This window comes from Lytechinus variegatus, chromosome 3 (genome assembly GCF_018143015.1).
Source record: "Lytechinus variegatus isolate NC3 chromosome 3, Lvar_3.0, whole genome shotgun sequence".
Taxonomy (NCBI): Eukaryota; Metazoa; Echinodermata; class Echinoidea; order Temnopleuroida; family Toxopneustidae; genus Lytechinus; species Lytechinus variegatus.
Window position 1 is genome coordinate 45,092,899 of NC_054742.1, and position 13,670 is coordinate 45,106,568.

The 13,670-nt window shown below is 36.0% G+C and overlaps 3 non-coding genes across 3 annotated transcripts; all 3 read left to right on the forward strand.

Moving 5' to 3' along the window:
- Positions 1–1,261: 1,261 nt before the first annotated feature.
- Positions 1,262–1,334, forward strand: TRNAR-ACG. The gene has a single exon. It is a non-coding gene; the product is annotated as a tRNA-Arg (tRNA).
- Positions 1,335–1,949: 615 nt separating this feature from the next.
- On the forward strand, positions 1,950–2,022 carry TRNAR-ACG. Its single transcript has one exon. It is a non-coding gene; the product is annotated as a tRNA-Arg (tRNA).
- A 649-nt stretch (positions 2,023–2,671) lies between these two features.
- TRNAR-ACG lies at positions 2,672–2,744 on the forward strand. The gene has a single exon. It is a non-coding gene; the product is annotated as a tRNA-Arg (tRNA).
- Positions 2,745–13,670: the final 10,926 nt, after the last annotated feature.

Here is a 13,670-nt window from a genome sequence, read left to right on the forward strand (position 1 = left end):
AGATGGAGGCGCACTCTAAACATTAACATTATTAACTGATTCACAATGTTTGTCACATATACATTCACATCTATTAGTCCATAAACAAAAGAATCTTAACAGTATTTGACATTAATTCACTTCATAGTTAACTTCTTATGTTCAAGTACGTCAATAATATGCCCCACTTCCATTCCACAATTTTCTTATGAACACATAATACTCTATATTGATCCACCCCAAATTGCTTATTGCGTAGAGTTCCATAAGACACTTTTGTGGAACCCTCTATAGCATGACCACAGTATATAAAAAGATGCTCGTCTCTTTATACTCTTCAAATTCTAAAGAAACGGTTAAGTCAATCTTATTATCAACACTTTTACGTAACATTTCGGTGTCAATGTTTCATTTTAGCATGAAATTATCCTTTCTCCGATTTAATCCTCACCAATATATCCATCACAACCAGCATCATCTCCACCATTGTCATCATGATCATCCCCATCCTTATTATCATATCCATCTTCATTATGAACAATTGTTTTTCATTTAAAAATATGCTCCTTCTGCTTTATAAATATAATTATGAATCAAGTTAATAAGTTCTAATTTGTTGCTGTAATTTTTTTCAAACAATCTGCTTATGATCACAACACTTCTCCTGCAAATTGTGAATGTTATACTTATTTGGTAGCAGATCATTTTTGTTTGGAATGATATTTTTAGTACACAATATCTATCTATGATTCATGCAGAAAAAAGTAATCAATATATTATGTATGTTATGTTACCAAAAAATGTATCACTCGAATGATATGAATGAAGAAGAATGAAGAGAAATCAAGTCAAATAAAATAGATAGTGTAATTAAAACAACAAAAACAGAAAAAGAATAGAACAACAGGAAAAAATAAAATTAACCAGCCAGAAACACCACAGTGTAATACTTCTAATCCATGTCGCGTACACTATGGCATTTAATATGATCTGTGAAACATGAGGAGAGAAACAGATGGTGTATATAAGTAATCGTTATTATTGAGGTTAATTAATCATTAATGAAATTTGGTGGTTATATAAATGTAGACTTGCAATGATGATATTAATATGAATACATTGAGATAGAAATAACGAAAAATTATGATAGGTGTCAACCCATATTTGAAATTGTAATTTGAAAAGTGAAAAAAGCTGAACATTTCATTGTTTTGATCAAGCAAACGGGAGGTGAATAATTATGACAATTGCATATCATTAGATCTTTCAGTTCTCTGACAGCGGCCCTGTGGCCCAATGGATAAGGCATCTGACTACGAATCAGGGGATTCCAGGTTCGAGTCCTGGCAGGGTCGAAAGTTTTTTTTTTATTAATTGTAGCTTTAATCCTTTGGTTAAGGGGCGGTACGTGGTAGAGGATTTTGATCGGAAATAAGATGATGACGTCATTTTGTATAATAAGGGTAGCATTTTAACACTTTTTAATCTTCTCTCTTCCTACAAAGACCCCCCCCCCTCACTTGAATGAAATGTGTAATAATCGAGATGCAAGACCAACCTTTCCTTTTGCTATAGAGGGTCTACTCTGCTTTCTACAGTTTTCATTACCCTTCTCTTAATTTACTTTTACTCATTTTTTCATTTATTATTTTTCAGTAATTGAATTTTATAGGGGATTGCCTTCCATGTAGCACCCTGTAGCACCGCCTCTGTTTTGACAAAATTAGTGATATCAAAGAACAAGCAGATATATTCAATGCGTCGGACTTTACTTAAAATAAACTCATGAGACCAATCCTCTTCGAGTTCGCTTAATATTGATTTGTTGAAACCAAACAGCCAGGATCTAAAACGAACTTCGATCTGAAATCGATTTTTTTAATGGAGGGGTGTATCCAGCGGAAAGAACACGTTTTGATAATGTTGGAAGTTAAGATCGCGATGCTAATCTCCACGCCTATTAACACAGCGGCCCTGTGGCCCAATGGATAAGGCATCTGACTACGAATCAGGGGATTCCAGGTTCGAGTCCTGGCAGGGTCGAATTTTTTTTCGAATAGGCTAAATTGAAGAATTTTTATGTCATTTCTGCGAAACATGTGTCGCACATTCATGGCAATCATATCTCTTGTAATTTTCCAATAATATTGTCATTATACAGAATGTCAAAGGTGTTTCTTTACATACCGGGAATGAAGCACGACATTTAAATATATTCATGTTGAATTGAAAACTTCCCATAACCTATCAGTGGTATGTCTATCCAATCAAGGTGATCGCTCCCAAATGAATGCCTTTAACGGGGCGTGCCATTCTTTTTTGCATGGTGCCCCTGCATTCTTTAATCTGCCGCCCCTGATCCGCGCCTGTATAAGCGCAATCGCCCATTTCTTTGTATTTTTGTTTAACGTATTCATTCTGAATAAAGGATTGCTATAAAAAAAGCATGGTCTGAAATAATCTGAAAGGGGTCAAATTGCCCTATTCCTGTTAATGCACAATATTATGCTTCACATTGAATCAAGAGATATTCCCGATATTGCTGTATGTCATTCCATTCACAATGAAACAAAATAGCAGTGATTCAATCTAATTCCACTCTGAAAAAATGTGCATAATTTTTTTTTAAATTGAAATTATTATCATTCTAAGACAGTGGTAAAATATCCACAGTAAACTCTTCCTTCACAGCGGCCCTGTGGCCCAATGGATAAGGCATCTGACTACGAATCAGGGGATTCCAGGTTCGAGTCCTGGCAGGGTCGAAACGTTTTTCACTTTTTTTACTTAAATTTTCATGAAACTAATTTGTTTTGATCACGAAGGTTAAAACATATTGTTTTCACCTTTTCAAAATTGGCAATCGTGGCGACAAACAACCATATATTTCCCCAGGGTTCTAAAAAAATACCATTGAATAACCATAAAATAAGATATTTGATCCATGTTCTAAATGCAAGTGACAATACTGGAAAATAAAATGCAACGTACTTGAATTTTCAATTTTGTGACGTCAAGCAACTTCCCATGTTATGTAATAAGTATCCTTACTCTACGAAAAGAAGTAATTAGTTTTCAAAATACTATATATTATCATGAAAAAGGCAAGAATATTTTTTTTATTTTAACTAGCATTGAGAAAATCGATCCTGCTCAGTACAACTCCAACAAACAATCTTTACAATAGGCCCTACTTTTTAGGGTATACTTGAATACGCTTCATTTAAGGCAGTTAAGTGAAAACTGTTTGAATTTTGAATATGCCTTTAATGTTATTAGCAAAATTGATAAAGATTTCATGACGGTTTCTTTGGCTTCTTCTTTTATCGGAAGTTACTGATTGCCAATCAAATTTCCTACTCTTTTCCTGCATGGCGGAAGAGATGCAACCCATTGATTTATGTTTACACGACTCGTGTCAAATGCAATTATATTTTCTTTTCATCACTTTTTAATTAATCTCTGTAGATTATGATTTCATTAAGATCCCCTCATGATAAGCAGTGATAATGTGACTTTTCAAATATTGTTCCGACCAAAATTTTGAGTAAAGATTCACACTTTGATATAATGATTTTGTTGTTGTTGATTTTCTAGACCTATTTGGTCCGACACATCCCCGAAACAGTTAAAGAAGAAATAGTTGACCTACATACTTTGATTGCATTCAGATAATATTAATGTTCCCTGAGTTTGTATTAGGTAACTATGTTGCTGTTGATGTTGGGGTTTATTTTCTTAAATGGTGTTTTCTCTGAGGGGTTGATGGTATCACAGACCTTAATTGAAAGGATCCCTTACCATGCCTACCCGTGACGTCATTAACCCCAGCAGCGTTGTCACGAGTAAGTTATAATCGGTAACGTTGAGAGATGAACAAAGTTTCCCGAAATGTATTTCACTTTGTTTGAAGGAGAACATTCAGGTTGACCTTTCAAAGTACTCTTTCAAATAATAAATAATTGAATTAAACATGAATAGTACACTCGGAAGTGTGAATTACATGGAATGTATTTCTGCCACTAATTCAATGAAGATGTTTAAAATGTCTAAATTCTTTAAAAATAGGAGTACTGTAACAAAAATATCATGCAAACGCAATAATATACTTTTAGGGCCTATGATACTATATACACAACGAAAATATTATTAGACTTGCTATTAGTGTCTTAACCCCGATATAGAAGGAATATATCCACTTATTCTTTTCACCATCAAGATTGAGAGAGTATATAGACCTTCTTTCATAATTATTATCATGATTACGTACTCCCGGGAGACTTCAAACTTGATGAAGTGACCACAGTACATAACAGGATGACCTTTTCTCGCATATACCTAGAAGTATAGCATGAAAAATGATTAGCTGTCATGGCAACCATCATAAACAAAAACAAAAATATTGTCTGCTGACAAGAGCGTTTCGAGAAAGGATCAAATGGGGGATGGGGCGAGAGGTGTGTCTGGCAGGGTCTGGTGAGAGAGATAGAGACAATAGGAAAGAAAGGAGTATAGATGGAAAGATGGAGGAGAGGGGAGTGTGATGTACAGTGAAGGAAAGAGGAGTTAAAGAATGAGATAGAGAGAACAAGAGGAAGAGAAAACTACAAGGGGAAAGAAAGACCGGCAATGAAAGAGATACAAAAGAAAATAATTTATGAAGAGAATGGTGCGTATAATTATGAGATATGGTATGAGGCAGAAAGAGAGAGGGGGGGGGGCTGAAAAGAGTGGATATGATAAAGGGGGAGATATCGGTATTATTGAAATAAATGCATGACTTGTCACGAATTTGTACAACAGCATTTTAACGTAAAGAATATTAAATTCAGTTTCTATATAATAGGAAAATGTAAGATGGTCATTATCACTTGTCTCATGCATATTCATAATACATATTCCGACAGAAAGAGGGATTTCAAATAATGGTAATTTTGAAATTTAAATCGAATCGGCCTACAGCAAAACACTGTATTCTTCCATTAGAATAATACAAATAATATTGGATAAGAAAAGAAGCACGCCCAGTGAAGATGAGAGAAAATAAAAAAGAAATAGACGGAGAGAGAAATAAGTAGAAGGGCAGACATGGGAGAGGAGACTGAATATCAAACGGATCAAAGTATTACCTCTTGCAAATGCAAGAGATTTCTCGTTTAAAGTGGGTTGTCCGTCTCGAGACTTGAACTTTTGAAAAGACATCCAAAAGTGCAATTTGATTCATTTGGTATACTTACTCATGCTAGTGCCTTTAAAAAAAGTTGTACCATTTAAACAATCCGATCAATGGCTGTTGAAATTATTATGATAAATAAGTTGTGTCAACGGAATAATAAACGTAAATATGCATGAAACTAAAAAAAGTACCGGTTTTAAAACTGTATTAAAGATGTGACAAATTCACTTGTTCTTTTAGAGAGAAACAAAATGATAGAAGACTATCCTATCCAACCCCGCCTCCTAAAAAAAGGTAAAAAGGCAATGAACAACCGCGCATTTATTTCTGGCTTTGAATTCCAGAGGTTATTCGTACTTTTCAGTAATTACATTAAAACAAGATATAATTCTGAAATGTATCTTGTTCTTCAAAAATATTGGGTAAACGTGCCCCATGAGGGTAATGATATGTCCAGCCAATATATTTGGCATTTCTTTTGGGCATTTTTATTTATCCAGTGTGATGATAATTTTGCTCATTCTAAAGTAATTGCTGCCTATTTTCTAACCTTACTGGACATGCTGGACCATATGCTTCCCGCACTGCCACTGGGTAAAATATCGCCCCTAATTGGTTGGACACATACCCTCGTAATGATAAAAATTTTACCCAATATTTTTTTTTTACAGTGTTATGTATTTGTTGTGTATATTAAATTTGACAACATGCAGAGACAAAACATTATAAAGCGTGTAATTACAAAGTTTAGTGGATAGTTGACTTCGAGCGTATGGCAAATATAAATCAAGTTCAAGTTGACTTTTATTGAAATTGATAGTGGAAAAGCTTGTGGTTAGATTCACCAACCCACAGGCGTGTACATCGCCCCGGGGTATCGGTATATCTTAATCTTATGAATTGACTTACTTTTGATGATATTGCTGATGACATATCTACACGTAAGCAATCTAGGGAAACTTGCTAGATCTTCAGAACGATCTCACTCAATTTTGGATGCCAACGAAAGCAATCCCTCTTCATAATTTTGTTGCTGGAAAACAGCAGAAGGCTAAAATCTTTCAGTTTGAAATGTGATACTGTGAAAAATTTAGGTGGGTGTGTGGAATTTAGTTACTACGGTAAAAAAATAATATATATTATATTGAGCAATTAATCCGATTTAACATCTTATTTAACATCTTACACACCAAGAAATACATATTTATAAGCGAAAGGAAATTTATAGAATATGGTACGTTGACATGGCCGTCTAGCCTATGTGAATATAATATGCATATCTCAGTCAAAGGACTGTCTTTTACCTCTACAAAAACGGGACAATAAAACTAAAGAAATAAAACATTCTTTAGGGAACAGCTCCTGGATCCAATGACCCCTCCTTTCATGTCTATTTTGAGGTATGTATAATGGCAAAATTACACTATTATTATTGATTTTTTTATCATGTCCGAGGTGCCACCGTTTCCTCTGGGGATTGAACGTAAATTATTTGCCTCTCCCAAGCGGACACCTAACCTCCATCTCAGGGGGAACCTTCGGACACAAGCGCTGCTCACAACAGGAAATCGGTGAGTTCCGACAGCAAACCATATCAAAAATTCGATGAAGTGACTTTAACCGACTTAAAACCGACGCAAATCGTGGCAATTTCAAAGCTATTTCGACATTAAATATTTTCCCTCGTGCTCACTGCCCCCCCCCCCCCCCCGCTGAACTAGTGTTTAGATGTCGCGTTGCTTCCTCGTATGCTAGGCCTACCTCCCAGAATTGCATAATATCGCGCCCATATAGTTCTGAAATTTGAATATAGGCATGGTCGGGCTCTAGAGTTCCAGCGTTTGTAAAAGATAAAATAAGTATATCTCGTGGCAGCAATTTTAGGGGTCGCAGAAAACACGAGAGAGAAAAAGAAAAAAGGGAAACCTATAAAAATCACCATCTTATTATTCACAACTTAACGGAGAAATATAACTTAAAGCTTTTTAAGGGTTTGAAACACTACAATTCTTTGGAGCTCGTTCACTTTGATCCCTCACAATTATATATAATTTTCTTTCAGGATTTCTTATAATTTAAATATCATTTGTGAAAGTTTAAACATTTGTTATCGTTAGTAAAATAAAATTGCCTATAGAGTATGTGTCAATAGTTTCGTCGATTACTAAAAATCTTTAAAATTACAAGAAGGCGGAAAATGTCAACCGAAAATGAATGTCAACCTTTGGGTCATCTTGAGTGTTTTGATCGAATTTCTACGCTTGGTTGCTTCACTCTCTTGCAAGAATGGAGAAACGTGAATGAATGAGAGGATGCAACTTCGGTGTTTGCACCGGTCATCAGATACGCCACTGAATACTTACACAATCAGGGTTCCGTATTTTCAAGGAGCTTCCTTGGTATTTTACAAAGGTTAGCGATTGACCGTACGCTTGGTTTTTACGATTGATTGAACATTGCAGTCTATGGAATCAATCGTAGAAAAAAAGGTTCTACGATCATTGCTAAGCTTTGTGTTACGGGCCTCAGTCTGATTACAAAATTTTCATTATTCACATTTCCCTGTTTCATAAGTATGTGTGTGTGTGGAGGGGGCAAGGTGTTTTAGTCACATAATTAGAAAGAAAAAGCGAACCCCCTGTGCCTCCTTACTGGTCATTCTTGGGGTCCCCGCCCGGTCCCCGCTGCACCCCCCCCCCTCATCGACACGCTACGCCAATTCATGTCATTATGATTCATCGCTGTTCTATCCTAGTGTTGAAGAGGCACATTCCGATAATATTCAGAAACATGACTTGCTTGACGTCTTGGCAGAAAATCCAATCGTTCATCACCAAGACCACGGATCACAATATATATTTCTCTCTCTCCTCTCTCTCCCCCTTCTTTTACTTCTTATCCCCCCTTCTCTCTCTCTGCTTCTCTCCCCCAGCAAAGAGGTATGATAAGTGACATGTATGACAAACAGGTGATAGGATGTGAAGATATTCACATAACTATTTGAATGTCACGGACAGCGGCAGGTTTTCTTTTTCAAGAGGATGTGAGTTATTTCAAGTATTTATGACTTTTCAAAGCAAAGTTGATTGTTAATGTGTAAATGACGATTTTCATGAATAAAAAGTTGATTCCTGAAATCATGATTGCCTGAAGCAGATATAGCAACGAGCAATATCATAGAAAATCGAGATCACTATAAGTATGGTATGTGTCATCCTCACTCGCAGTGTAACTCTGAATATTTGGATTTTCAAATTTTATTAGATTTTACCATTTGGAAATCGACAGATCATGCTGAAAGATTGAATTACACGGTTGATATAGCATTAAATGTGATTTACCTTCGCAAACTTGTTCGTTTCCCTTGTCTGTACAGAAGATTTTCAGCAGAACACTTGAAAACATTCGAGACCCACGTGACCGGTATGTGACGTCAATTCGTAGACACCACACCTCTTTGGTTACCTTGATTTCCAAGATGGCGGCCATCATCAAGGGGGAAGCGGACGTCCTATTTTGTCGAAGATAACACGCCCTTGAGGGTGAAGCAGAAGACATTCAGTATCTCGAGACATTCCGATGACTTGATAGAAAGTAGGTTAAATGAAATCATGTGCGTGCCATAGAAATTAGCAGGGTCGATTAAAGTAGACAAAGTATTTTCACTAAAATATACAAATGAATAGGTCCTATTGATTCTCGTTATTAAAGCACCATAATAAAACATGATAAACGAAAAGGCTATACTAATTACTGTATGTATTTTACTTGTATGAAAATCATTTGAAAAATAACCGGATAGAAACCTGAAGAAAATTTTAACACCAAATAAAATGCCGATTTTTCATTCCATCTTTTATTCATATAATTTCAATTTTATTATCACTTATTATCATTATTCATTGAAGGTATACCATTTTGAAATGTCAGCCCATGTCAGCATTATATTTTAATCATGATATTATAGACAGTCAAAGATTATATCAATTCTTGCTTTAATAATTAAGGGAAATTACCAACGTAATGCCCTGAGGAAATGAAGGAAATTGTAAATTTTCAAGCGGGATGCGAACGAGGAGGGGCTCGAATGTTTTCCATGAGGGAAGTTAAAAAAGGTAGCAATTACGCTCATGATACCTCACTCCTCCATTCCCTGTTCTTTCATCATCCGACACAGATATTTAACTTTTCATCCACCCGGCGAATTCCATCCTCCACCATTTTCATTGTATTCTCTTGACGGATTTCGGGCGGAACTTGACGCATGACTGACGTAACGGCAGCGATCCGATAATGGGCGATAACAGAGCTCATCATTCTAAAGAGGATCTTCTTCTTCAAGATCAAGACCAAGACCAAGGCCAATGTCGACATTAATCATCACCCATTTGTCATTCTGAATTTAAAGGTATACATTCTCGCGATAAAAAACGAAAACACAAGAGCCCTTTTTACCGTAAAATCAGAGGTTTACGGTAAATCTAAACACGATTTAAAATAAGAAAACACAAATATAAAGGTTGGTTAGCAGGTCACAAGGCCAGGTCGGAATGGGAAAATAAGTGAATGGGTCAACTTAGTATTGAATGACTTGTATATTCAAAGTGTATTCCAAGATATTTAAATATAAACCAATAAAATGAAAGTGAAATTATTACAGTGGCGCCGAGAGATTTGAAGATGGAAGTGAAAATAAACAATTTTATTGAAATAATCTTTAATTCATTTGAGGAAGGAGTAGAGTGAACAAGGATTAAAGATCGAGACGTGTGCCGACGTGTGGCAATAAAGATGGAAAGGGACAATCAAAGACGGAGGGGGAAGGAGACTAGAAATATTATCTATCGGAAGGGGGAACGGGGTAAGGGAGATGGAGGACAGGGGATGTTTAATTAAGAAGTGGAAGAATTAGACATTTTTTAAATGAAAAAATGAAACATCAATCTGCGCATGGACCTTGACCTTATGGGTCAAACGGATCGTGTTTACGGAAGCAGCCGCAAGAGGGTGTCGCTCTTCACGCGTAACTTGCGAGAGATCGTGTGGCGCGGTAATTACGATGATGAGTGACGAATCGCAAATACGGAATGTAGAAAGCAAACGAGAGGAAGATGGAGGGGAAAGCAATGGAGTAAGATAAGAGCAGGGGTAAAACCCCCCTGTCGGGGACTATCCCTAAACTTTGAAGGATGACCAACAAGTCAAAATAATAATTTCATTTCAACACCCCACAAGCACATCGAGTTCCAAAAGTTAGAATCTGCAGCTGATAGCACATAGGGATATTTATGTACACCCCATCCCAAAAGAAGGGAACATATGGACATCCTTCACCTTTCTAAACAATCTATTGATAGGACATTTAAAAAAAATCATTTTGAATAAATTGGATGTTTGAAGCACGGGCATTCGACAAAGAAAGCTAGATCTGTACACCTAACATCAACTTTACCATACAAATAACTCGAATGGCTGTATTTTCACGAGCTTTGATATCGAGTCAAGACTGTTTTTCTTCCAGGACTCGTGCCTGCGTCACGATAGATCAAGGGTTCTGACAGGGGTAAGAAAATTCGAGGGAAGGGGAACATGATGACAAAATGGGGATCTACAGCCTCTAAACAAGAGATAGTTGCACATCGGGAGCGAAGAGAAAAAGTGGCAAGGAAACGAAGATATGTCAAGGTGGGAAGATGTATGAGAAGATATGCAGGCACAAAAATAATGTGAGGGATAAGTGAAGAAATGGTGATTGACGAAGGAGCTGACTAGTATACTAGGAACAGAGAGGACGAGGGGTAAATATGATTAAGGGAAGGAAGGTGGATAGGAGAAATAAAAATCAAAATGGAAAGACATACAGAAGGGAGAGATGGAATGAGGGCAAAATGTGGTGAAGATGTGATGGGGCGAGCTAATGAGGCAAGATTCTTATTTAGGGGAGGTGGGAGAAAGGATGGACAAGCCATACAAAAAGAAGTAAATGACAACAAAGTTGTAATGACCAAAATGTGTCTGTCATTTTTCATACATGCAAATGTATTTAGCATGATGCTTAGTCAACCACTTGGCAGGATTTATTCCTTGGCAGCATTGGGTGGTGTGATTGAATGGCAGCTCAAGCTATGAGGCTGGGGAAAAACAATTGTGCTTTGTATCCTCTGGAAAAGCTGTAATATAAATCCAGCTATTTCATAGTATGTTCAGTTTTTTTTTTTTTTTTTTAAGTTGGCCTGGATAAAGAAATCAATCTGTAAAATGTAGAATATCACAACTCAATTTTTTGTTAATATGCCACATGCTTGCTTTGTCAAAATCCCCACATAAGGCAGTGATAGGGAGAGAGGCAGGTATTTCTGAAGAAATGGAATCACAAAGTAAGTCAGAAATTATGGGGTAAAGAGAGGGAAAGGAGGAGAAAGACAGACAGACAGACACAGAAAGACAGACAGACACAGAGAGACAGACAGACACAGAGAAACAGAAATAGACTTATGACAGATCTGTCTCTAATGACTCTCCCTCCAGGGATATAGACTGTGTGAAAAAAAAAAATATATAAGAGGATGGGGAGGGGTGAGGATAATACATGTAGCTGGAACATGAATAAGACAATAGAAAGGGGTTACTAAAAGAATGATAAACGTTATAAGAAATATAATTCTCAAAATCAATTTTGAGGTTAAAACATAAATGCTGTACATTTATTTCATATATAGTTTTCATATATAACACATTCTATATAAAATTGCACAATGTGTATCCACATAATACGCAAGACAAGGTTTACTATTCCTTCCTATGTCTTAACATAACCAATCCTTGCTTTGTTATTACCAAAATAAACTCAAAAGTACTCCCAGACATATTTAAAGGGATACTCCAGGCTGAAAATGATAGACTCTCAACAATAGCATAAAATTAAACAAGAAAAATGCCCACATTTCCTCAAAATAATCTGAAAATGGATGAAGACAGACAGGTTTTAAAGTATTTTGGTGAAAATGGTTGTACATCATGAACTTGTATAGCATTTTTAAAATTAAATGAGTGAGCTGATTGTAATGTAAGTTTATCATAATTCTTTTTTCAAACATGTGTGCAGAAATATCTCCCTTGCAACAAAATAACCTACAACAAAGATAATCTCACACATAAACTCAGTAGTCAATCATATTCTTACATCCTTGGACTGTATAGACTATTTGTAGAATATTTGTAATTTCACATATTAAAGAGAACACAGAAGAAAACATAAGTAGATGATGTCATCAGTTTGCCCACAGCATAATCATGACATGCACATGACATAGAAGTGTTAAAATAGTGGAAAATTTAAACAAAATGCCATGAATTTTCTACTTGTTTGTGATTTTCAGTGTTTTGTTTGTTTAATGTTAGTCTATTTATAAAAATCAAATTTGCTGCAATCAACGTACATGTAATATGAGCATTCACATAGAGATTTGCTTATTAGTTTATTTTTTTTCTGCCAGACTTTGAAATCTTTGCTTTTATCACACATACTTCACTTAAACTATTTTCAATTATGATTTGTCTCAAACTAACGTCACGTTTAAGCCTTTTGCAAATAATGTTCACAAGTCTGAGTTGTATATTAGCACCATATCTCCAAAAACAAGATTCCACATTTGCAAAGGGGTTTCAAAATCGAGAAAGTGGATAGGTGTACTACTGCTGCAATTCAATAGATCCTTGTTCAAATAATGACATCTTATATAATTTAACATCAAATAAATTCTACCATAAAATAATCTTCATCTTCACATGATATACAGATAATTATACAAATTTTTGTAGTTTACTTCAACAGTACTGTACTGTAAGACATCACCATATTGGCAGATATGCTACACTTTAGAGGAGGGATCTACACAATTCCTGATCAAAAACAACACAAGGACATAGACAACTAAATAGGGATTACCTTCCAGTACCATCAATATAGATCGTCATGTACTCAACAACAGTCGAGTTCACAAAGTCAAGCTAAATATGCCTCCATAAATGCGTACATACACTGAACATTGATATAAATCATTCTACAAACAGTGAAGCAACTAATACTTTGGCAGGATAATAATAAATGATAATAATATAGGGTATTTATATTGCGCACATATCCACCTTGTTAGGTGCTCAAGGCGCTCCTATATTACCCGGCTAAGCTAGGCGTTCATAGCGCACACAGCTTTTTAAGGAATTACTTCCTACTGGTACCCATTTACCTCTCCTGGGTTGAGTGCAGCACACTGTGGATTAGTTTCTTGCTGAAGGAAATTACGCCATGGCTGGGATTCGAACCCACGACCCTCTGTTTCAAAGTCCGAAGACTAATCCACTGGGCCACAACGCTCCACATGTGTCTTACATAATGTTACATGTGTCTCCACATAATGTCTTAAATGTAACCCTAACCACACCCAAGGATGATCCATGCTATGAAAAGTAGGCAAATGGGAATTGATAGTCCCTAATTCCACCATTATTTATA